Consider the following 27,597-nt stretch of genomic DNA (forward strand, 5'->3'; position numbering starts at 1 on the left):
AAAGGTAGATCAGAGAAAATGTCACAGTCTCCTTCATGACAAAAAAAAAAAAAAGACAAAAGCCATATTAAATTGTCTGTTTTCATTGAAAATGAGCTCACTGCCATGGTGGTTGATGCCCTCCTAATTTGTGAATCACATTTTTGTCACCTTCTACAACTTCCCTGTTTTTGCCTTTCCTTTCTCCATTCCCAGTTCCACATCAGTTTGTGGCTTATTATTGCCCATCAAGCATCTGTGGAGAAGAAACCCAGTAAGGTTTTGACACTGGCTTACACTTACAGTCTTCCCCGCTAATGTCAGCTTTCCAGGTATTACCCCCCAAAAAAGTGCCTGCTTTGTAGACCACAGTTTACCCTACAAATGAACTGCTAGTTCACAAAAAGTAGGCATTAGTCCTGCTTGGCAGCCTTTTGTACAGATGTCTGCCCTCTAAGCATTTGCTGGTACAGGTTTTGGTCCATCTACCATCTTAGTATTCATAGGAATCACATCCTTGGTACAATATTCCAGGGAAGTAGGTCTTTCACTGCCTAGATCTTTACTGCAGGCTTTTTGTTTTTTACCTTCATCCATGTCTGTTTTGTGATATTATCAAGCTCCACATTGGTTCCGTTCATGCTTCCCACTCACTCACTCCTTTTGCTCTTATACTTCAGGCTGTCTTGATGCTAATTAAAAGCCTGGCTATGACTAAATATTTGGAACCCTTGGGTTTGGGTTCTTGTATTTGAAGACATGGGTGAGAAGGAAATATTTTCTTTCACTTCCACCTTCTGCGAATCCTAGATTTGAGGAGATTGTCTAAGTGATGCTTATGAGGCTCTTTCAGTTATGATCTTTTATCAGTGAAGGTTGCTGAAGTTCTTCTAGCTGGTCCCATCTTTGCACAATTTTTATGGGCATTACAAAGCATGCTTGCTTAGGAACACCCTGACACAGTATGCTGCTAAGCTGTCCATGTTTTCCATTTTTTAGTGTGTGTTTCTTCTAATGGAAGCTTCCAAGCTCAATGCTACTGTTATCAGGTGTAGCTGTGAAGAGGAACCCTACTTACATGATCGTCCATTCCTTAGACAAGGGTGTCCTTGGCTTTGGACGGTTTGGGAAACACAGGTTTCCATTATCCATTTTTCCTTTGACTGTGTTCAATTATTACTCATTTATGACAATTTCAAAGTGATCTGTAGCGTACAGTGTAACATTCGGTGTGTGGAATACACACACACACACACACACACACACACAAGCACCCTTGGCTGCTACCATTAGCAACCTTATGGTCTGGCTTTCATGTGAATGGGGCTGCTAGGATGGCAGGATCAGTTTCCTGCTTGCTGACTGTAGATACCAGACCACTGTTAGCAGGTGTGAAGTAAAGGATAGTCCCCAACAGTCTTCTGGTGTGTCTTTCCACAAACAAAACCTGGTACAGTTTCTGATGATGGATGCTTAATATGCTTCAGCTCAGTTATCCCTTCAGGGAGCTCGACCACCTGTTTCCTTGGAGAAGAAGCTATCAAAATATTAAGAACCTAGGTCTTTCTCTGCCCTTTCTACCAGCTTGATAACATCTACCAGGAGTCCCTCCACACAGTACAATTTGAAGGGCATGATGAGTGCATTCATCATAACTCAGATTGAGATGGTTATCATACTGTTCCACTCTGTATTTAGAGTGTATATCAGCAATGTTTGCTGTTTCCCCAGGCCTGAGTTTACCACCAGGAGTTCTTGAAGTAAGCTGTTTTACAGGTGCATTCTGTGTTTACACCAAGAGGACTGAATCCTTTGGCATCAACTCCCCTTAGTACCATTGCTGTCGACCCCGGGCCACTCTGTATTCAGAGAGATTAGACAGTGGATGAATGGCATCAACGTCAGTGCTGAACCCATCAGAGCCATTCACCTTCTCTAACACTTTGATGATCAATCTTTCAGTGCCAAAGCCAGCTGCAAATCTGGGGGTGGCTTCTTGATCGATGTCCCTCAGTACTGGGCCATCATGGGCATTGATTAATTTGCTACAGAGATCAGCTTCAGTGCCAACTTCATTGGCTCCCTTTGGTTTTACTTTGGTTTTCAAAGTCTTGATGGGATCGACTGCTATGTCCAAATGATAAGACAGAACAGAATCACCACTGACTTTGCCTATGCCCCTTGTCACCCAGCAGTCTAGAGCTTTGGACACTGATCGTGCACTCCTTCCTCGGAGAGTTTCAGAGAGCCTGAAAGGAAGGCAACCTTTGGTGCCTGACCTGTCCCGTAGCCATTCAGATGAAGTACCCAAGGCAAGAACATGAAAGAGGAGGCACATAGACTCCCAACTTGAAGTCTCTTATCCCCCAGATTCAGACTTTGATGAGGGGAAGGAATCCCCACAATGCCCTCCAGATGACGCCAAATTTGTGAAAAGTTTGGAATTAATGAGACAGATGGGTACTTGGCGCATAGACCCCCTCCACCATTGAGGAAGTCCTAATTGAGGCTTTTCTAACTGCCTTTTCTACACCATGGGTGGGTCCTCCTACAAGATCTCATGTTTGTCTTTGTCATAGAGTGGTCTTGATGGGAACCCAGTGTGGGTGACCCATTCCGAAGAAGCTTAACAAGATGTTTTTCCCTCCTAAGGACTGACCATTTTGGAATAAGTGTCCACTTTGTGATTTAGTGGTGGTGGCGACCAAGAGAGATCCTTGTGAAGGCATGCTGGCTGTCCATCCATCTGATAAGGATTCTAGCCTATGGACAAAGTGGTAAAGCATACTTTCACATTGGGTTCTTTTTCCATGCAAGCCTTAAACTACCTGATGCACATGAATTGTTTCCAGCATAAGTTAGTTGAACAAGCTCTGGACATGGTACGAAAACCTGTGACACCAGATACTCACATACAACTAGAAGCAAAGGTGTCGCCATGCTTAAATTTTCTGCTATCCCATTGGCTCAACATAATGCATTTGAGATTATCCAAGTGCAACTAACTCTGGGCAAAACTGCAATCCAAATTGTAGCTTGCTACAGATCCCCCACCATGCCCCAGGATTCTCACTCCTCTTTTCTTGATGTACTGGAAAATATTAGGGTTCAACCAAACACCCTAATAATGGGCGACTTCAACTACCCCACCATTAACTGGGAAAACTACTCGTGTACCAACTCCTTAGCTCAATTCTTTCTGGAATTCATAAACTCCAATGCCCTAGATCAGTGTATCCACACCCCCACCAGGGGCAACAATATCCTAGACCTAGTCATTACCAACATGAGTGACTGGTGTTCCACACCTGAAGTCAACTCCTCATTGGTCTGATCCAACCATAAGCTTATCACCCTTGATATCCACATCCCACCCCCCATCCCCCATTAAGGAAACCACAGTAAAAAATTTCTTCAAAGTCAACTTCATGCTTCTTAAGACAGAAGTGGTGGACTTCATGACACCCATGCAGATGGACAATACAGTTATAACTGCTGAATCCTACACAAATGCACTCTATATGCACTTACACGAGTGCATGGATCGTGCTATCCCAAACAGAACCAAGACACTATCCTCCAAAAAAAGGAAGCCAATCTGGTGGTCCCCTGCCATAAACAAACTGTACAACAGAAGGAAGAAACTGTTGCAAAAGAGAGTAAAATCCCATGAGTGGAGGAGCTCCCTGGTCAGCCTCAGTAAGAAGCTGAGATCCTTTATAAGATCCTTCAAAGCTAGCTACGAAAACAAAATCGCCACTAAATCCAAGGACAACCACAAAGCATTCTATAGCTATGTCAAGAATCTAGATGGCAACACCCAGATCTGCTCTGAGTTACAGCACAAAGGCATGAAAATTACAGAACCAACTGATATTGCCAATATCCTGGCAGATAGGTTCAGTGCTAACTTTACCCCCTTCTCACCCCCTAAAGGGCCCTTATCTATACAGGAAGAATGCAGAGTCCCTGTAATCACAACTACGCAGGTAAAAGCTGCACACTCTAAAGCCAAAAATATAGCATCCATGGGACCGGACAACATCCCTGGCTGCGTTTTACACGAACTTCAGAACAAACTGGCTCCCCACTTAAGCACCATGTTCAATAATAGCCTCGCATCAGGTTTTGTGCCCACTGAATGGCGCACAGCAACAGTTATCCCACTCCACAAAGGGGGAGCCACCACTGATCCTGGCAATTATCGACCTATTAGCCTGACGAGCCTGGTCTGCAAGGCCATGGAGCGTATCATCATGGAACTCATAAACAAAGACATTGGTAACCTCCAGACTCTGGATCCCACCCAGTTCGGGTTTGTGAAAGGCAGATCATGCCTCCTGAACCTGATCGACTTCTTTGAGGCAGTCACCAAAGCCATGGGTGAGGGTAAGGTGGCTCACACAGCCTGTCTTGACCTCGCCAAGGCTTTCAACACTGTCCCCCATTCTGGAATTATAGCTAAACTCACTAAACTAGGTATAAATCCCTACATCACAAGATGGGTTGCCAGCTGGCTCACTGACAGAACCCACACTGTAAAAGTTGCAGACTCTAAATCTGACCTTAAAGCAGTGACAAGTGGAGTACCACAAGGTTCCGTCCTGGGACCTCTTCTGTTTGGTGTCTACTTCTCTGAAGTACAGGCTAACACAGAAGGCCTCTGGCTAATGAAGTTCGCAGATGACTGCAAACTAGGAGCCATAGTCAAGTCCTCAAATGATGTGGACATCTTACAGAAGGGCCTCACTGAGACAGATGCCTGATGTCAGAGCCATGGCCTCAAGCTCAGTGCCAAAAAGTGCAGTGTCATCCCCTTTGGTAAAAACTCTGTACCCATGGACTACCAGATAGGCAGCAATCTACTTAACACCGAATGTGTGATAAGAGACCTTGGGACCCAGGTGGACAGTAGTCTCTCCTTTGATAGTCACATCGCCACAGTAGTCAGGAAGTCCTTCTACGTGGCACACCTGATCATAAAAGGGTTCTCATCCAGGAAAAAATAGGTCATTGTTCCTCTCTACTCGTCACTCATTAGACCCATTATAGAGTACAGCGCCCCTTTTGGAATGTACCTCACAAGACATCTGCAGCAGCTGGAAAGGCCACAGAAGTACCTCACAAAGAGGATTACTGGCCTCAAACAAATGCCCTACGTTGACCGCCTCAAAAAACTCCAGCTTTACTCCATAGCATATCGCCTACTCTGAGGTGATCTTTGCCTAACATATAAAGCTATGTCATACTCAGAGCTGTTGGACATGCTACACCTAAAGAAATCCCAATCCCTCCGAGCTACACACTCTAGGGACCTAAACCTTGTCACCACAATAAACAGGACATGCTGGAGGAATAGATTCCTGTCCCAGAGACTTCCTGTACTCTGGAACACGCTACCCATCTATGTCAAGCAAAGTTCTTCATTAGCACTCTTCATGAAAAATCTTGATGAGTGGATGGGAAATAGGAAATACACCCCGGGGATCACTTCTGTGTCTCTGCTTGACAGTGGCACAGGAGAATAACTTTCTTGGGTGGCGTAAGCTATGGAACCTTGCTGGCTAGGCTTTCGTAGGCCCTTGGACCGATAGCCTAGTACCTACCTATGAACCAATGGACATGGTAAGAAAACCTGTAACACCATACAACTAGAAGCAAAGGTGTCGCCATGCTTAACTTTTGTACTCTCCCATTTCTCTAGTTGCATACTGTGGTTGATAAGAGTGCCTAGAGCAGCCAGGACAAGCATTGCAGTGAGTCTGTTTGCCTGGCTTAGGCTTTGTTACTTTATAGAGAACTTTATGGCATCCATCACACACACAACCCTTTCAAAGATTCTAAGTTTTCGGACATCAGATGAAGGTGAAACTGGTAAAAAGGAGGCAACAGGGCAAGACATTGCCTATAGAGGGAATCAAGTACAAGTTCACAGTCTCCCAGAGATCCTTTTCGGGGAATCAGAAGAGTCCTGAGAACTTGTGGCCTAAAAGCTCACAGCCACAGTCCTTTGACCAGTTTCAAGACTGGGAATCCTGCAAATAGTTGCAGGGGTCCCCTTAAATGGATGCCACCCCAGGCTCAGAGGTACTTCACAAAATCAAGGCATCAATTGGCAGCAGAGTCATAAGAAGCTTGCCTGAATTTTCCACTCTAGGGGCAGTCCAAGATGCTTGCATGGCCATCCCACAGGATAACTGAGGCAGGAAGAGAGTATCCAAAAGCTGCATAATTCCCTTTTCCCATTTGTCCAAGCCATCCTCTACACCCCTTAGAGACGTTCCACTTCACCAGAAGCAGGCTGTAAAGGCAGGAATTTCAAACTTTCTATTTAGAAGAAGCATCAGAGAGCGGTTACCAGGCTGGAGAGGGTTTGTGGTTTATTCAGGATTCTTTTTGGTTCCCAAGAAAGTCAAGGACTTCTGGCCCATTCTAGATCTTAGATGACTGTCTCCTAGACTCTACACAAGGAATTACATACTCCAACATTTTCTGTCCTTAGGCGTTTCAGTAAGGATTAATTGCAGCCGGAACTTGCACAGAGTCTGTTCATTGGATGACATCTGGACACCATAGACAAGCTCACTTACAACAGAATTCTTCCAATTCAAGCTGTGGTTCATCACCTGCCAAGCGTCTTCTTAACAATAACATTTCTAAATGTTCTTTATATGAGTCACTGCTGCAGTAGCCTAAGCTGTTTGCAACTAGCTTTCAAAGTTTCAAGCCATCTTCTACATGCCCAAACTATAGGTCATCTTGAGCTGATCCATCTAAAGGTTTGTGTGCAAAGCTCTTCATATCTTTCCTGCCACTGAAGAGAGTACTCCATAGTGGGTTTTGAGGATCGACTGTTGGCTAACACTATTTCATTGCTGGGCAGATGAGTTCTCTTCAGGAGAAAAAACTTCCAGTTTACTTTTATGGCATAAACTATTAATTTCCTATAAAGTAATAATTTTAAAGCTGTGAAAAAGTGTTTTTAATGACTGCCACATGATTTTTCGTTTCTTTTAAATGAGTGTCACTTTTTTACTTTTGTGCTAAAAAGTTGATTTGATGATGTCATTTTCATCCATTCCGCAAGTAATGGCTGTCTGCTCCGACTCATCTGCTTCTCCCACATCCTTATATCCAACTCTTCTCTTTTTGCATAATGCTCTGCCAGCCTAACACACTGCAGATCTCATTTGCCGCCATGTCACTATAGATGCAGATCCATTTGTTCTCGCACTGCAGAGTGAAATTTAATATAAACCAGTGAGTTTTCAACAAGCTATCCCGTAACCATCTTCACCTTCCTTCCTTAATTCAGAGTTTTCTCACTTGCATCTACTTGTCAGGTCTTTTTTTTTAACTTATGCAGAACCTTCCATATTTCTTTCTAGTACCATTGTTGGTACTTCAGCTTTCCTTTTTCTTCCCCTTTGTCCCTTTCTACTCATTTCAGGGTACATCTTACTGTCATTGTTGGTAGTTTTCTTGTTAAAATATAAATAAATAAAATTAGAAAAATAAAATATATTTCTTTTGCCTTTCCTTTTGAACTAGAACTCTTTGGTCTCTGGTATGGCAGACAAGCCATTCAGTTTCAATAAATGCTTTTACTGTGTTACAAATTGTCCAATTCAGATGCCCACAGAAATGCTACTGTTGCTTAGGTGCTACTCATTTAGATTCGGATGTTCCATCTGTGGTGGATTCAATGCCAGGGCATTTACTAACATACAGAACAAACTAGCTTTGAAGGGCCTTCTTCCTCCTCCTCCACTTTCAACTGGAGCTCAAACCCCCTCCAAGAAATCAGACAAAGGAAGTCTGACTCTGCTTCTAAAGACAAAGATACCAGGAAGAGGTCTCCGGACCCTTCAACATCTTCAGCTGTGTCAAAAATTTTGAGGAAATTGGATCAGACAGCCATGAATCCTACTACTACAAAAATGAAATCTCCTTGGATCAGGTTGCCTCATTGTACGCCGTATCAGATACCTATTAGGGTTGGGCGACTGGTATAATGGTTAAGGTGTTTACCTTACAGACACAAGGTACAGGATTTGATTCTCATATGGGGCAATTGACTAGGCTTAAAATGTCCCACAAGAGCAGTTAGCTTAGTACTAACCTATGTATTAGACTCCTTTCTCCATTTTTCCAAGTGTCTTCATGTAAACACTCCAGGTCACCATCTACTAGCTCCTCACGCAGGTCCTCCAGGAGCTTGCCTCAGGCTGAAGAGTGGATAGGATGATGAAATTCCTCAGAGATCAGATCCAGATGAGGGTAATTCTGGCTCCATCTCCCATCAGGAAGCAGGACAGTTTGACCCCAATGCAATTTGGTACACTTTCATATTGAAATTTACATTTATTGCCTTTGAGGATATTTATTGGGCAGTTGACTACAGACTGTTTGACCCTAATTAAATTTAATAAAAGCATTTCAGTACTTAATATTTTAATTAGGAATTTTAGGTAGGAATTTAATATATTATTTAACATTTTAATTTGTAAATGTTTATTTAATATATTATTTTTAACAATATTTTTAACATGTTAATGAAATCGGTCATGAATTTTACATAGAAGGTTAACATATCTAAGTAGCATATTTGACTGTTTACTCAGCATATCTTAAGTTTTATTCATTTTTACGCATTTAATTGTTATTAATCCAGGTTTTATTCTCCAGACAATGTTCCAGTTTTTTACTTTGCTAATGTGAGTTCTCTATGATTGTACCAGGTTACAGACCAGTAATGCAAGTAATATTTTATTCTGTCTAATGATGGGTTATTTTCTGAGCAATTGTGTATGACTGTCATATGTTTTTGTTATTCTTGAGTGTTATAAACTAATTTTTTAAACAGTTTTATTGATTTTCATTATAATGAAAACATTCACATAGACATATAGAAGAATTTACATTATAGATTTACATATTGATAACATGTATTTATAGCATTTAAATATGAATATACGAATAACAAAGCAAACAAACTAAAGTATGTACATAGACATCCAGTGTTTATACATTAACATACACTATAACCTTTCTTTTGTAACTTGTTCTCATGAATGACAAGGAAAGTCAATTACCTTTATGCAAAATGATCATTTTTTTCCAACATATTTTGTAAGTTAACCCATAAATGATGTTCATATGTCTTTCTAGATGTTCTAGAGGTTATGGTTGTTATCTGTAAATGACTAACTTCTTTTAATAAATTAGTAAACTCAGAGAATGTAGGAGGATGTTTTGAAATCCAATTTTTTTGTTATGATCTTTCTAGCCACTGCCAATATAGTCCATAGTAATAAGTATTTGGTTTTCCTAACACATTGTGGAACAGGTGTATTAAATATGATTAATGATTTATTCAATATGAAGTCTGAAAAAAGTGGTTGTAAAAAGTCATTTACTTTATTTCAAAAGATATTTAAGGTTGGACAGTCAAAAAAACATATGTGCTCAGTTAATATCTACATTAGAGTTGCATCTATTACAGATGTTCTGTTTTTTATTGATTTTGTCCATTGTTTGTGGTGTATAAAAGGATCTATTCATGAATCTCCATGTGTAAATCTTCCTTTTCAGAGAAAATGTTTTCCCAGCTGATTGTAACATATTAACCTTATTTTGCTCACTTGGGGAATTATGAGTAATTAAACTATAATAACTCCAGTAGTTATGTGTGCAAGAAAATGTTTCTTCTCTTAAAAGTCTATAAATAAAGGAGAGACTACCTGAATATGTATGCTGGTGTAATAATGTTGATTGAAGAAATTGTAATAATATCTTGGTGTCATGTTTGCTAATTGGTGAAGCTAGTTTCAGCTTATTATCAATATATAAGTGTTTGTATGTCAAACCATGAGGGATTAAGTGTATATTCCTGTATAATATGATCCATTGAACTAGTCTTGTATTCATAAGTTAGCTGGAGCCAGTACTTGAGTTCATTGTTTTTCAGTTGAGAAATTTTGTTAATATCTGAGTAACAAAAGTCTCTTGTGTATAATGCTATAGGAAATAAAAAAAATAGTCTTTATATTTAGCATGTTTATATATAAAGTTTCTAAAGTTAATTATAATATTATGTATGTAACTGGCAGTATGATTAGGATTAGTATGTGTGATAAAATATTCTTTTAAGATCCATATAAAAGGTGTGTTTATGAATTCTAGTTGATATGTTGTTGGTCTCATAAGTTTCATAGCTGATACTTCCCATAAAGATTTCCATTTAGCTAAATAGGTTATATCTAAGAGCTGAGAAATTGATCTGATTATAGTGGAAATCGAATAGAGATTTAAATCTGGGAAAGCTATTCCACCATTCTTCCAGCTGTTAGTATGTTGATTAATAGTAATTCTAGGTTTTTTTGTGACCAAAAGAATCTTAGAATTAAAGTGTTTAGTTTATTTATAAACCTTTTTGAGGGTATAATTTGAATGGATTGTATTATGTATAACATTTTAGGTAGAATTATCATTTTTATAATGGTTAGTCTTCAGTAGTAAATATTGTATTCCAGTCTGAAAATAATTCTTGGATATTTTGTAAATATTTGTTATAGTTTAATTGAATTATTGATTTAATGTCTTTGACAAGAATGATTCCAAGATATGTGATTTGATCTGTGTTAGAAATGTGATATGTATTATTTCCTATCATCCTCTTTTTTTATTTTTTTATTATTGGGATATATGGGTAGAATTTTTGTTTTATTGTCATTGAATGATAGACCAGACATCATTTCAAATGTTTTAATGGATTCATATAATGACATGAATGAGGAGTAATTTCCTTTGTGGTGATAAGAACATCATCTGCAAGCAGCTGGATTTTGGCTATATTGTCTTTATTCATTTCCAAACCCTCTATTTCTTTATTGTTTCTTATTTCATTTGCCCAGGGTTCCATGATCAAAGTAAATAGTAGAGGAGAGAGAGGACATCCTTGTTCGGTGCCTTTTGTAATAGATATTTTATTGGAAATATATGACCCTATTTTGATATATGCATAAGTTTCTTCATATAAATGTTTTAGAAGATTAATAAAACTATGTGAAAAATGTAAGCATTCCAAAAGAGTAAATAGGTAGATCCAGTTAATAGAATCAAAGGCCGCATTAATATCAAAACTAATTAATGATAAGTTCCTTTTCTTCCTTTGTGAGAAGTCTGTAATAGCTAGGGTTCGTTTTTATATTATCAAAAGTACTTCTGTTAGTTATAAATCCTGTCTGGTCTTCGTCCATTAAGTGGGGTAAGAATTTCTTCAGTCGTTAAGAATATATTCGTAAACATCTTTTAATCGATATTCAGTAAATGTATTGGTCTGTATGAGGAGCAGAATTTTGGGTCTTTATTTGATTTTAAAATAGGGGATATAAATGTATATTTCCAGGATGGGGGTGTAATATTATCATTTTGGGCCGAATTATATACTTTGTGTAGTAAGGAAATAGCCATTTTGGGCATTATCGTATATATTTCAGGAATAATTCCATCGTTACCTGGAGCTTTGTTTAGTTTAAGCTTACTTATTTGACTTTGTATATCTGATAAAGTAATTTGTTTATCAATAACTTCTATTTGTTGTTTGTTTAGTTTGTTATATATATTTTTGTTAATATAATCTCTTATGTTATCTTGTGTTTGAATTTGTTGTGTGGCTTGATTAATTTCATGAAAGTGACTTCTAAACTCTTCTAATACTACTTCTCTTTTCTTTTTTGCAGAATGTATTTCTTTAATATAATTATTGAACCAAAAAAAAGTTGCGAGGAAGAACTGTTAGTAAATAATAAATACTGTGCTATCTTCTCTCGAACTAATAGAGGAAACACAGTATTGTACGACCACAAGAACGTTTATTGAAGCAAATGACATAAATAGTGATACAAATCCATATGAGTTAAGCGCTTTCACCTATAACACTTAGGCTTCTTCAGAACTCAAATGAATAATGCGTACGCCATTTTAAATAACCTTTTTGGCGCGAATTTAATCCAAAGAGCTTCTTTCATTTAAAGTGCCACTACATAACATATAAACTAAACAAACTTAACAAATGATAAAACATACTCCTACTAATCAATTACTACAGTTAGTATATACTATCTATACCTAAAACCTTTGCCTTTGATACAGTGACATGTCATGTTCGTCACTTGCACACTTATCTAAATATGCCCTTTTCAATTGTATCTCCTTCCTTGTAATGTTACTAAAGTTAAAAAAATGCTACTACCTAGATCATAAGTGATTTTTAAAAAAACTAGGTCCTAAACACTGGTTGTTAATTTATAAAACTGTTAATATAGTTGACTGTATTAATTTGTAAATAATAATACTCTAATTTTTGCATTCAATAAAATGTTTACGATGGGTGTTTGTGTGCTTACTGGTGAATATTTCATAGATTGTTGAGTTTTTAAAAAATATGTGCTATATTCAAAACTATGTTTGTGTTATTGTTAGTGTTGCATCTACTTCTTTAAAATGTACTTTATTACACAACAATTAAAATGGATCAATGTTTGTATAAATAGTTACTTCCAATTAATTAATATAAACAATTGTTATAAATAAATTATAAATATACTGATATTATAATAATAAATATAAATATTTATTACAAAATGTTTTAACTACTTAATATATAAATATATAAATATATGTGAAAAATCTAAAAATATTCTAAATAACATTAATTTAAAAAACATTAATTTAAAAAATATATATACTTAATGCCATTAATTTACAAAATCATATCTTGTTAAAAACTAAATTTACTCTTAACCTCATGTTGATTTGAAACGTGTAATAACTAAACAATGTGAACTTTTTATTGTTTGTAGTCCTAGAACAATTTTTTGTATACATTTATTGTTTTTGTTATTTATTAAACAACAAGGGTTTAGTTGCTATGGTGTCATTTAATCCAGGAAACGTGGCTGCGTCGGTGTATAACTGCCACCAAATTTCTTTATAACTCAATAGTTCCTTCATGTTTCCCCCCATAGAATCCGGATTAATATGATCAATAATCATAAATTTAAATCTATGTTGGTCTCCATATCTCTCTATGTGCCTGTATAACGCATTGTTAACGTCTTTCTTTTTAATACAATGAGTGATCATACATTCTTTTTTTGAAGGCCCTCTCTGTTTTCCCAACATAATACGCAGTACACCTATCACATTTGGCTATATACACTACATTCTTTGTATTACAATTCCCCTTCACACTTCTAATTAGTGTTTTATTACAATTGTCTAAAGTAATTTCAGTTTGACACGTAATAAATTTACATTGGTTGCAATTACCACATTTTTTAGTTGATACCACTAATTCTTTTCCTCCGTTATTAAATTTAGTTACTTTCCCAGATTCTAGAATTCTTTTTAAATTATGTGACATCCTATATACAATAACAGGTTTCTCTCCTAATAATCTTGTTAAATCAGGGTTTACCAAAAATATGTTCCAATGTTTAAACAATATTTCCTTCACTGTGTTGACATATGGTGTATATGGCAATATAAATGCCTTTTTGTAATTATTTCTAATGTTTGTCTCAGTTACATTGTCCTCTGGGAGACTGACTCCAAATATTGGATAATATTTGGTTTCCCTCTGAGATGTCACATATTGTTTAACACCCTGTAACATTAAACTGTTATATTTCCTCTCTCTAAACATATTTGTTATATATTCCATTTCTAACATCATATCATCATACCTTGATGTCATTCTAGATGCTCTAATGAGCTGACCTTTAAAAATGTTACGTAACAATTTCCTAGGATGGTTACTGTCATATTGCAGGTAGTCATTAGAAAACGTATTCTTTCTATAAATGTTAGATTTAAAACCTTCTGCATCATTAGTAACAATAGTATTCAAATATGGTAAGCCTGCCTTACTGATATCGTAGGTGAATTTCAAAAAGTCACTACTCCTATTAATGAATGACATAAATTCTTTAAGATCTTCCATACTTCCTTTCCAAAGGATATAAATGTCATCCAAAAATCTCGTATAGTGGGAGATGTACGTATAATACTCACTCTCTTAAATAGTACTTCTTCCTCCCAATATAACATAACAAGGTTCGCATAGATAGGGGCACTGGCTGAACCCATAGCCACCCCCTTACATTGTTTGAAAAATTCACCTTCAAATGATATAAAGTTGTTTTCCAACACCAGAGACATACAATCCATAATGAGACAAATTTTGTCCCATTCTAACAAAGTATGTTTTCTAATACTTTCACAAAACATTTGTAACCCCTTCGCACTGGGTATACAGGAATATAAATCGATTACATCTATAGTTACATATAAAAGATTCTTTGTGTCAGTACCTACAGGGAATGTTCTGAGAAAGTCCCAGGAATCTTTTAACAGATGCGGTATACCTTTATAAATGTCTTTCAACCATACATCAACAAGTTTTCCTAAGGGAAATGTTTTGGCCTTTGTGCCTGACACTATAGGTCTAAATGGAGGGTTGGCTGCATCCTTGTGTATCTTAGGGATGCCTACTAATTTTGCCATTTTAGGATATGGTACTTTCAAAAAATTATATAAATCATTATTAATTCGATTATCTATCCAAAACTCTTCTAAATAAGAATTAATCCTCTGATAGGCAATATTAATTTCATTCAAAGATATCGTAGTATAATTGCCTGTTTCAGTCAAAATGGAGTGTATTTTGGACATGTATTCCATTTGATCATAAATAACCATCCCACCCCCTTTGTCAGGCTTCATAATATGTATATTACCGTTGTCTCTTAACTTGTGTAGCTCGTTTCTTTCTTCCTTAGATAAATTGTCCCTAAATCTAGTGTTTTTCACTGTATTAGCCAGTTTATATAGGTCTCTTGATACCTGTTTTTCAAAAAGTTCTACCACTTGATTCATATGTGGAACAAAGGTACTTTTAGGTTTTAACTAGTAATACAAAGAATGTAGTGTATATAGCCAAATGTGATAGGTGTACTGCGTATTATGTTGGGAAAACAGAGAGGGCCTTCAAAAAAAGAATGTATGATCACTCTTATTGTATTAAAAAGAAAGACGTTAACAATGCGTTATACAGGCACATAGAGAGATATGGAGACCAACATAGATTTAAATTTATGATTATTGATCATATTAATCCGGATTCTATGGGGGGAAACATGAAGGAACTATTGAGTTATAAAGAAATTTGGTGGCAGTTATACACCGACGCAGCCACGTTTCCTGGATTAAATGACACCATAGCAACTAAACCCTTGTTGTTTAATAAATAACAAAAACAATAAATGTATACAAAAAATTGTTCTAGGACTACAAACAATAAAAAGTTCACATTGTTTAGTTATTACACGTTTCAAATCAACATGAGGTTAAGAGTAAATTTAGTTTTCAACAAGATATGATTTTGTAAATTAATGGCATTAAGTATATATATTTTTTTAAATTAATGTTTTTTTAAATTAATGTTATTTAGAATATTTTTAGATTTTTCACATATATTTATATATTTATATATTAAGTAGTTAAAACATTTTGTAATAAATATTTATATTTATATTTATTATTATAATATCAATATATTTATAATTTATTTATAACAATTGTTTATATTAATTAATTGGAAGTAACTATTTATACAAACATTGATCCATTTTAATTGTTGTGTAATAAAGTACATTTTAAAGAAGTAGATGCAACACTAACAATAACACAAACATAGTTTTGAATATAGCACATATTTTTTAAAAACTCAACAATCTATGAAATATTCACCAGTAAGCACACAAACACCCATCGTAAACATTTTATTGAATGCAAAAATTAGAGTATTATTATTTACAAATTAATACAGTCAACTATATTAACAGTTTTATAAATTAACAACCAGTGTTTAGGACCTAGTTTTTTTAAAAATCACTTATGATCTAGGTAGTAGCATTTTTTAACTTTAGTAACATTACAAGGAAGGAGATGCAATTGAAAAGGGCATATTTAGATAAGTGTGCAAGTGACGAACATGACATGTCACTGTATCAAAGGCAAAGGTTTTAGGTATAGATAGTATATACTAACTGTAGTAATTGATTAGTAGGAGTATGTTTTATCATTTGTTAAGTTTGTTTAGTTTATATGTTATGTAGTGGCACTTTAAATGAAAGAAGCTCTTTGGATTAAATTCGCGCCAAAAAGGTTATTTAAAATGGCGTACGCATTATTCATTTGAGTTCTGAAGAAGCCTAAGTGTTATAGGTGAAAGCGCTTAACTCATATGGATTTGTATCACTATTTATGTCATTTGCTTCAATAAACGTTCTTGTGGTCGTACAATACTGTGTTTCCTCTATTGGTTCGAGAGAAGATAGCACAGTATTTATTATTTAATATAATTATATTTATTTAATATTTTGGTCTTATTCTTAAGGTTTGATAGATGTTTAGGATTTACGGAATAAGCAAGACACCTATATTTTTCTAGTGTTATCTTTGTTTTATGATGTAGGATAGATCTATATTCCTCATTTGGTTTGTATATCTCATCCCTTATATTCTTTGATGACAGGTTGTCTTTATTATTTGTGTATAATGAGCCCAATTTATCCTGTATTATTCTTATATCTTTATCCCATATTTTCATTTTATTATGAAACCATTTGTTTATTTGTCCATATAAATATGCTTTTAGGGTATCCCAAATTAATATATCATGTGTGTCTGATGCTGAGTTTATATTAATGAAGTTTTGTGTCTCTTCTGTTATGAATAATTGAAAATCCTTAAGTTGTGTGAGATATGCTGGAATCCTTTTAATTTGGACACTATGGGTGTTATTAATATTAAGTTCAAATATGATAGTATTATGGTCTGAGATTGGGCAGGATATAATTTAGCTATTGGTCAGGTTATTCATTATCTGTGTGGAAAGAAATATTCTATCAATTCTAGAATATGTTTTGTATCTATTAGAATAGAACGTGTATTGTAATGAGTTATGGTCCACAAAATGATATATGTCTTTGAGTAGGTATAGGTCTATGAAATTTATAAGTTGTTTAGCTTGTGCTGTAATTTTTCTTTTTCCTGAAGTGGTTGTATCTTTAGGGTCTAAGATACAGTTGTAGTCACCTGCCATAATTATATGTCCCTCAAATAATGAAACTATTTGATTCAATATGTGTCTAATAGTATTAGTACCAATACTAGATAACCAATAGTTTATTAATGTATATAGTTTCTTACCCATCTCAATTACAGCCAAACAAAGCAAACCTTTATTGTCTTGGTATGTTTTGATTATTCTGGGTAATGGTAATGTTTTGTTCCACAATATTGCTACACCTCTTTTTTTTCGTACACTCTGAGCTTACTATATTTGTGTATTTATTTGTATCTAGAAATTTAATAGTATCTTTTGTTAAATGGGTTTCTTGTAAGAATACTGTATTAGGTGTATGAAAAGCTAGATATTTAAATAAATTACTTCTTTTATATGGATTGTTCAAACCATTTATGTTAAGTGACATACCTTTCAACATAGTCATATTATGTAGTTGTACCTGAAAGATGTGTTAGTAACATATCAGTATCATATGTATAATGTGAAAATTTCTGCAAAAAATGAATTTGTTCCTAGTAAAAATATTAAATCTCATGTCTTTAGGAAAAAAATGTATTCATTGAGCTTTATTCTTTATATTTTCTGTAAATAAGCTACTCTGGATGTCAAAAAACTCTTTGTAAAAAAAAAAAATATATATTACATACACTAGATAAAAACAAACACCCCAACTCTCCCCGCCTAGAGTTATAACCTCCTAATCCCAATGACATCTGTTACTGAGTGTTATAAACTATTATAAAGTCTTGATAACTAAGGCGTAACAGTCGTATTAAACTTACTCAGTGTTACAGGTCTAGATATGGAATGTGTTAATGTAGGGGTCAAAATGTCCCATACTCTCCCATTGGGTCCATGAGCCTGCCCATAACAAGTCCTCCTTCTCCAATTTGGCCTGAGGTTTCAGAGCCCTTGGATCAGAGCTCTCTGAGAGTTTCCTTGTCAGTTCTGAAGATAGGCCATTCTTTGACTGTGGTTGCTTCCCTTAACTGTTCTGCTCCGAGCCTTTCTGAACAAGAGGACTCTCGGAAGCTGAAGCGTTGATGGGGGCCGGGATCAACTCTGAAATTGTCACAGCTGTCCTTGCCCCTTGGAGCTTCGACGCTGGACAGCTTGGGTCCAACTCCATCCTCAGATGGGAAGGCTTTGAGGGATTCAGGGGTCAGAGGTGCAGGAAATATCAGCTCAGATACCGCTGGATTTGGTCTCCCCTAGGCACTCTGCCTTTGAGATTGTGGAGAAGGCTTTCTTTTTACCTAGAGAAAGGACATTCCTACTACCTCTTGGATCAGATATCTTTACCACTTTTGGGTCTATGCTCTGATCTTCATTCTTCTATTCCACTGGGGTAGCCAGCCTGTTCAGGTCTCCAGTTAGTCCCTCGGGACTCCCCGGTCACTTCCAATACCTCACCAGACCATTCCACTGATGAGGTCCCTTGGAAAACATGTAAAAGGAAACTCTTAGATTCCTCTCAGAAATCTCTCAATGAAGACACTGATTTCAGTGAAGGGGAAGGTTCCCCCAGATCTTCACCTGAACACATCTCATTTGGAGATGTACTTGAACTCCTAAAGCAAAAATGTAGTTGGTCTTCCAACAACCCGTCTCAAGAGGAGTCAGTGTTCCTGAAGGCTTTTGGGTCTTGCTTGGCTATGTCTTGGTACCCCCCCCCCAGCTCTTATAGATCTTCTCTCACCGGGCATGGAAGGAACCAGATACTGTGAAGTCCATCCCTAAGTATCCAGATACATTTTTAGTCCCCCCCCCCCCCAAAAGGACAGGACACACTGCGCAAGTGGACCCCAGTTGATGCCATGGTTGTGGCAGCAGCCACTAAGATTAAGCTTGCAGAACAGAGTTCTTTCATCCATCCCCCTAAAAGTGCGTCTATACTTCGGTGACTTTTGCTCTGTGGTCGTTGAGTTATTTGGCACATTTCACAAGATTGCAGAGAGATTTGACTAAAGATCTAGCCAAATCTCTTTCTTGGTCCATGTCTGTAGAGGACCAGAATAGTCTCTTCTCAACTGGTCACCCTTCAAGTCTATAGCTCATGTGTCCATGAGGTTGATATCCCCCACTGCAGAGAGTACCTAATGGGCAGGCGTTTCAGGCATAGTCATTAGAGGACATGCCTGGATGCTCCTATGCAAATTTGCAGAGCCCTTCAAGTGTTCATTCATCAGTGTTCCCTGTTTGGCCAAGAAAGTAAAAGAAATGCTCTCCAGAAGTGAGCAAGAAGAAAAGACCTAGTCTGCCATGGGGGGGGGGTCCATTTTTCTACTCCTCAGAACTTTTTCCTGGAGTCAACATGGTGGTAGAAAAATGTGGATGTTCTTCGTGTTTCACTGTTGCAGTCATCACATTTGGGTTGTCCCTGCCAGGGTAGACCTCGGCCAGCCCAAATACCAGATGCTTAGTATTTCTGTCGGTTGCTGTTGCTTCAGGACTGATGTCAGGTCATCAGTAGTATAAAGTAAGGTAGCCGATGCCATTACATCATTCATTCTTGCAGTGGAGGCCGAAGCAAAAGCAGTTTGCATGAATGCCGGTCGGATGCTACCTGAGTTTCGTCTACTGATTTGAAGCTGAAGTCTTCTAAAGCTAAGTACCCTGTTGGGGATCCTTTTTTTCTTGCACTAACCGATGTCAGAAAAAGTTAACAATTGTCTCGCCTGTGGAAAGCAAATACCACACCAAGACTTTCATTCTTACTGCGTCACTTGTTTAGGCCCAGACCACGACATCCCCCACTATCGTTTGTATGCTTTGTTCAATGCCAGAACTATCCATCATCGGCCCCTTATTGTAGCTAGATATTTTTACTTACAGTCCTCGAACTCCAATATGGCTTCGGTAAGCCATCCAACAGCATATCTTCCAAAAAAATGTAAAGATAAAGACAGAGACAGACTGCACAGGTCCAAACCTACCGACATTGCTTTCATTAACCTAGTCATCACTTCTCCAGTCCTCAGTGAGGTGCTTTCGCAGCCCCTGATGCCCGCTTCTGTGGATTTGCAGGCTGTTACCGAGACCCTTTCGGAGTCCAGTATGCCGCAAAACTCTTCTTTGACTAAGGATCCTGCACTCGTTTCTATCTTGGATTGGTCCAGAGCCGCTGAGCAGGCACTGGCTTCCGAGGAAGTCCTTTGCACTACTGACTCGACACAAACTGATGTCTTCTTTTGTGACTACCACTCTTTCGAAAGCTACTGAGTTTCTTAGGCCCAGGGCACGAATCACACCCAAGAAGCCGACGACCCAATCTTAGGCACCTGCTTCCTTGCCTCAGTCTCAAATGGTTAAAATGGCTGAAGACCTTATCATGCTGATCAGGGAAAGCCAAGCTACCCCTCCAAAAAGAAAGGATATCTGTCACCTGTAATTTTGTCTGAACAAGAATCAGATGACTCTGATGTATCTGAATATGAAGACATGCAACCCCTCTCTACTTATGAGGATTCTGATGCAGAGGATCCCATCCCTTCCGCCTCTCCCCAAGAGGATTTTTCTATTGGGGAAACCCTTCATACCTTAAGGGCGCATTTCCAATGGGAGAGTCAGGACTACCCTCAATCTAAACGGAGACTCATAGAATTCTTAGATTTTCCATAGCACTGACCCCTGGCCATACCCCCAGTCCTGGATGTTGTGGAGGATGTTTACCTGGAATCCAGCTTGACTCCTGACACCTTCCTTCCTGCACCCAGAAAACCAGACAGGTACTATAGAGTCTCTGACTCACAAATTTCTTTTTAAAAATCTTACTGCTGACCCTGAGGTATTTTCTCAAGGTCCTAAAGGGATTAAAGCATCCTCTGCTAATAATCTCACCCCCTCAGATATTGATTCCCGAGCACTAAACAGATGGGGTAAAAAAGTATACACCTCAGCTGCTCTTGCTATCAGGGCACCAAATTGTCAGTTCCAAATGCTAAAATGTCAGCAGCAAACCCTGGAACTCTTCAAACAAAAATTGTCTTCCTTTCCTGCTTGTGCAGAATCTAAAGAGTTACAAGAGTTAATGCATTCTGCAAGTCAAGTAACTAAACACACCTTGCACTGTGCTTTTGACGCCCTAGAAGCTTCTTGCAGGCAGCAGTCACTGGATCTGTCATTAGAAGACATGCATGGCTTAAGGAACAGCCCTTGCCAGACCATGTCAAATCTGAATTGTCGGATGCCCCCTTGCACAAAGACAACTTATTTTGCACTAAGGCAGAAGAGGTCATAAAAAAGATGGAAGAAAAAGCAAAATCTATGCAGACAGTTAAGGATTTCTTACAGGTCCAGCCACCCAGGTTCAGCAGGCATTGTCCCACCAAGCACGGGTCCTTTCCTGCTCCCACTAAGCCAGTCCAGCCCAGACCCCGTGGGACCAGACCCCCCCAGACAGCAGCCATAGGGAATGCAGAGATCTAAGCAGTGGACTACCTCCACTTCAAAACAAGGGAGTTCTAAGCCACCACCTTATGGTAAGAACTCACAATGACTCACCTCCCCCACCCCCTCCCTCTGCCCACCTTCACTTACCCCTAGGAGGAAAACTGTCCTTTCACGCAAGCACCTGGGCCACCATTACCAACAACCGCTGGGTTCTCAACATAGTGTCCCAGGGATACACATTTTCTTTCCACACCCTTCCATCCCCAAAAGGGTTCCTCAGATCTACCTCCAAACCAGTGGGCAGAGGCACAAAAGCAAGTCTATTCCCTGCTCTCTTTGAGGGCTGTAGAGCAAGTTCCTGCAGAACAGAGAGGCCAAGGTTTCTACTCCAAACTTTTTCGGGTACCCAGAAAAGAGGACACCTGGCACCCCATCCTCGATCTATCCCTTCTAAACACCTTCCTTGTGATCCCAAAATTCAAAATGCTCACCCTCCAGCAGCTGTTACCCATGCTTTCCAGGGATGCTTGGCTAGCCACCCTAGATCTAAAAGAGGCCTACCTCCATATTCCTATCAGGGAATCATGCAGGAAATATCCCCTTTTCAGGGCAGAATCTCAGCAGTTTCAGTTCTCTGCCCTTCCGTTTGGCTTATCTACTGCTCCCAGAGTTTTCACAAAATATCTGGCTCCAGCCATTGCTTTTTGTAGACAAAGAAATATCCAGATTTACCCATACTTAGACGACTGCCTAATTCCGGCAGACAGCCCGGAAAAGCTGCTCAAGCACCTGACCTTTGTAAAGTCCCTACTAACCTCCCTAGGGTACACAATCAATGAAAAAAAATCCAAACAGGTGCCCACCCAAAGGATTATATTCCTGGGAGCAAGCCTGGACGCAGCATCCCAGATGGCATTGCTTACACCAGAATAGCAAAATTTCCTGACAGCCTATTTTTCTCAGCTAGCCACCCAGACCCCAGCTATCTGCAAGGAAGGTCCTGCAAGCTCTGGGGTTCATGTAATCTCGCACAGTACTCATTCCATATGCCAGACTGTATATGAGGAAACTTCAGTGGTACCTAAAAAGCCTTTGGTGTCAACACTCTCAAGACCTGGAGACTGTTATACCTATAATTCCTTGCCCTCAGAAAAGATTTTCTTTGGTGGGCAACAGCATGCTGTCACAACAAGGGACTACCTTTCTCACCACCCCCACTACCCAGACCCTCACCACAGATGCATCAGAATATACCTGGGATGCATACCAGGATGGCAGGTGCATATAGGGCCAATGGAGCCCACAGCAAATCCCTCTGCACATCAGCCAAAAAGAGATGATGGCTGTCCAGCACGCCTTGATAGCTTTCAAGCACCTTCTCTCCTCATGGGCTCTCCTGATCAAAACAGACAACACCACTGTAAATGTGGTATATCAACAAGAAGGGAGAGACTCACTCCTACCCTCTGTGCAGGCTGGCCATGACCCTATGGCACACAGCCTCTGCCATGCAACTCTACCTTTTAGCAAAATTCCTACCAGGTTCTCTCAACTCTCTGGCAGACCAATTAAGCAGAAATCCTCAACAGAAGAACCGTCACCCTAATAACTCCGAAATGGGGCATCCCGAAGGCCGACCTCTTTGCCTCCCACACCAACCATCAGCTCAGCAAATTCTGCACCAAGGAGCATCACTGCATGGCTTGGAAAGTGGATGCCCTGTCCTTCCCGTGGGTCAATCTGTCAGCCTATGCCTTTCCTCGACTACCTCTCATCCCCAGGGTACTGCTCAAAATAAAGGAGGAAAAAACCAAGGATAATTCTTATAGCTCCAATCTGGCTTCGCCAGCACTGGTACCTCTTGCTGCGCAGCCTGTCCCCACTGCCACCATGGCATCTTCCTCAGATTCCAAACCTCCTGACCCAGAGGGGAAGGGGAATTCATGCATCCCCAGTTACAGACACTCAGTTTGGCAGCTTGGCTTTTTCCCTAACCCCCGATCAATCTGCCAGTCTCAGTAAACAGGTTCTAGATGTTATACGTTAGGCCAGACGCCCTAGCACTGAAAAGTCTTATGCTGACAAATGGAAACGATTCTGCACCAGGATTCAGGCTAGGGGAGCCAATACGGCACAGCCCTCCCTCCGTCTCATCCTGGATTAATTAGCTGACCTACTACACAGTGGCCTCTCTTTTTCCTCTATTAAAATTCATGCCTCTGCTATCTCTGTTCATTTTCCCACTGAGCAGCCCCTTTTCTCACACCCCTTGGTCAAACAGTTCCTAAGAGGGGCTAGCAACTTGAGGCTACCCAGAAGAGCACCAGCCCCAGCTTGGGACCTTAACTTTGTGTTGGAAAAACTCACCCTGCCCCCCCCTTTGAACCAGCTTCTTCTGCAGAGCTAAAATGTCTCTCCTGGAAGACAGCTTTCCTTCTGGCCATCACTTCAGCCAGAAGAGTCTTCGAGCTGCAAGCGCTCATGGCTGTGGAAACCTTCATCATCTTCCATGCTGACAGGGTGTATCCCTCAGGACTAACCCATCCTTCATGCCCAAGGTGGTGTCCAGTGTGGCTTTCATCCAATCCATTCATTTGCCCACCTTTTTTCCTAATCCCTGGAACAAGGGGGAAAGGATCCTGCACTCTAGATGTGCACAGATAGCTCAGATTCTATCTAGACAGGACTAAAGCCTTCAGAAATTCTGATCAATTGCTGGTTAGCTTTGCTACAGGGGCAGAAGGCAAAGCCATCTCCAAACAAACCATTTCCAAATGGATAGCACACTGCATCCATTTCTGCTACAAACAACACTGAAAGCCTTCCCACAGGGGGTCAGGACTCACTCCACCAGAGCAGCCTCCACCTCTGCAGCTTTCCTCAGAGGAGTCCCCACCAGGGGCATCCTGGAGGCTGCCACCTGGACATCTGTTCACACTTTTACAAAATATTACCACCTGCCTGTGTTCTCCAAATCCAGGGCATGGTTTGCCTCTGCAGTCGTGCAGGGCATCCTAGCCAGCCCCTAGTTTCCTTGACTGCCACCACCCATTTTCTCAGCTTTGGGAATCAACCCAAATGTGATGACTGCAACAGTGAAACACGAAGAACATAGTACAGTTGTGTATACTTATCATAAATGTAGATGTTCGAGTGTATTCACTGTTGCAGTCCTGATTTCCTTCCCTCCATCCCCTTTTTTTCTTCTCTTTCCTTACAAGGGACATATTGATATTTACTTTCTACTAGTGGGGTTCTTCCACCAGAACCTGGCCTCTACTTGGGGGCTCCTGACGGGTTAGGAGAAGAAAAACTGATGTAATGGTGTCGGCTGCTTTACTTTATACTACTGATGAACTGACATCAGTCCTGAAGTGACCGCAACCGATGCAGAAATACTAAGCCTCTGATATTCGGGCAGGCCGAGGGGTACCCTGGCAGGGATAGCCCAAATGTGACTGCAGCAGTGAATGCATTTGAATATCTACATTTATGGTAAGTGTACACAACTGTACTTTCTGTGAATTGTAGGGTCATTTTCAAGACTTGCTAAGAGATGGTTCTTCCAGAGGCAGAAGGGGAGCTCTAACTGAAGATGCCGCCACTGAGGCAGAGGTAGCCTGCAGAACCAGGGTTTCTTGAATTCCTTCTCATACAAACCTTACCAGCAGTCCTGAAAGGTTACCCCACTGTTTCCCTCTGCAGTCAGTCAGGGGCATTTGTATCTGCACCAAAACGCCTGGGCATCCATCGCAGATTCCTAAGTGCAGAGAATTATATCCAGAAGTTATATCATACCATTTTCCCCTGCAAGAATGAAAAGAATCCCTGATGTTCCACCAAATCAGAGGGAGAGAGGGCAGCATTAGAAATAAGAAAAGTTGCTCAGAAAGTCATCTAGAAACCCTCCCTACCCCGACCAGATAGAACCCGGAACCTACTCAAGATTCTTCTTAGTACTAACAAAGACAGGGGACATGAGACCATCTTAGATCCCAGCAAACTAAATCAGTAAGGTTCCGGATGGTCACATTTTAGTCCATTTTGCCCTTACTGTTACTGTGAAAAGATGATTGGATGGGCTTGATAGATCTTCAGAATGCTTACTATTGCATCAAAATGAACAGGCATTCAAGAAGATATTTGCACTTCCAGCTGGGAGCCAGTCATTACCAGTTCAGAGCACTGCCCTTTGGCCTCACCACAGCCCCCAGGGTGTTTACCAAATGCATGGCAGTGGTAGCAACTCACCGCACCAAGACGACTGGCTCTTAACTGTCGCATTTAGGTATATACTTCTACAGGCAAGGGACTACTTGCTCCAGTTGTATCTTCATGTAGGCATCACAGTCAGTTACAGCAATTCACAACTCTCACCTTCTCAGTCTGGAGTTCATAGTGTTCATCTAGATACAGTCACTCAGCCTGTCTTCAACATAAATTCAGACACTCAGATCTCACGTCCTCTCCCTGCATGACTAATGTTACAAGCCTTGGGGTCCACAGCAGCAGTCACCCTAGTTCCTTTAGCCAGGTTTCACATGTGGATTCTGCAATGGACTCTGTTGATGTAGTGGCAAATACAGCAAAGAACAAAGACCAGGAGCCTAGTGAATTTATTCCTCTCTGACATCTCAGCAAACACTACCTTCTTAGAGTACATAATTACTTCACATCAAACACTTGCTTTATATATATTGCTAAATAAGCAATTAAACAATAAAGTCATCAATTAATATCATGAAATACTTAAAAGGTACTTGTTTTAAAGCAATGCGTGCCAATTAAAATGAACATTCATGCCCTTTGGAAACAAAGTATCAAGCTTTAATATATACACTGCTTCTTTATAAAGAAGTTTATTCTTACTAATACCCTCACCCAAAAAGCCACAGTCTATTTTTTCCAAAATAGTGGCTTGTAAACCACAAACAGAGCTGCCATGTGCTTCTAAAGAATGTTGTGCCACTAAACTCTTTTTTTTTTTTTTTTATTTAATATGTCACCAGCATGTTCCAATAGGCTTACTTGAAAAGCCCCTTTGGAGTCACCCACATAAAACTTATATATATATATATATATATATATCTATATCTATCTATCTATATATATATATATATATATATATATATATATATATATATACATATATATATATATATATACATATACACACACACACACACACACATATATATATATATATATATATATATATATATATATATGTGTGTGTGTGTGTATCTTCTTCTACTTTTGGCTTTTCCCAGTTAGGGGTCGCCACAGCGGATCACCTGTCCGCTGATGATTGACAGTAGAGTTTTACTGTGTCGAGTTGCCAGCCTGGCGCCCAACCTTCCACTGAAGGCACACACTCGGACCTAGGGCCAACTTAGAGTGTCCAATCCACCTACATAATGTCTTTGGGATGTGGGAGGAAATCGGAGCACCTGGAGGAAACCCACGCAACCACAGGGAGGACATGCAGACTCCACACTAAAGGTACCCCATATATATTATAGCTGAAGTAGTTTACTTAATTTGGTCCTCAACCTGTGGGTTATGTATCTGTATCGGATCCGAGCCAACAACTTTTGCTAGCATCAGCTCCGAGCTCCAAACTCCTCCCCTTACCCATAATACACCTCCACTGCCTTCCATCCCCAGATCTCGTTTGCCGCGAATTGCTTCAGCAGCGTGTTTTCTGAGCTCCAACTAGCAGTGAGTTTAAAACCTTTTGTGAGTAGATAATTTTCTAAATTTCTTTCAGTTGGTGTAAGTATAGGTCCCCGTTCTCCACCCCTGGCTTGGTGCGTCGTGTGCTAGTATTTTTTAGGTTAGAGTAGTTTGTTTTGTGGTGTAGGTAGTAGCTTCCCTGCCCCCTCAGTGTTTTCTGTAGACGAGTGTGGTGAGTGGGTGTGTCTGTGTTTGTTATTTAGAAAGAACTTGCCTGTCTTTTTTCTAAGGCTATCTTTCTAATATTTAGGATGGCTGAAAGCTTGTTTTCAAGCTGCACAGAGTGTGGCCATAAGCTATCCCCAATGGATGGCCACACTCTGTGTGTTTTG

At 39.3% G+C, this 27,597-nt stretch overlaps 1 protein-coding gene across 5 annotated transcripts in view; it reads left to right on the plus strand.

The window, feature by feature from the left end:
• Positions 1–27,597, plus strand: part of UIMC1 (ubiquitin interaction motif containing 1) — a 2,105,680-nt gene that overhangs the window by 1,786,371 nt on the left and 291,712 nt on the right. The window lies entirely within an intron of this gene.

The sequence above is a fragment of the Protopterus annectens genome, chromosome 4.part0, assembly GCF_019279795.1.
Source record: "Protopterus annectens isolate FY-2018-M chromosome 4.part0, PAN1.0, whole genome shotgun sequence".
In the NCBI taxonomy this organism is placed as follows: Eukaryota; Metazoa; Chordata; order Ceratodontiformes; family Protopteridae; genus Protopterus; species Protopterus annectens.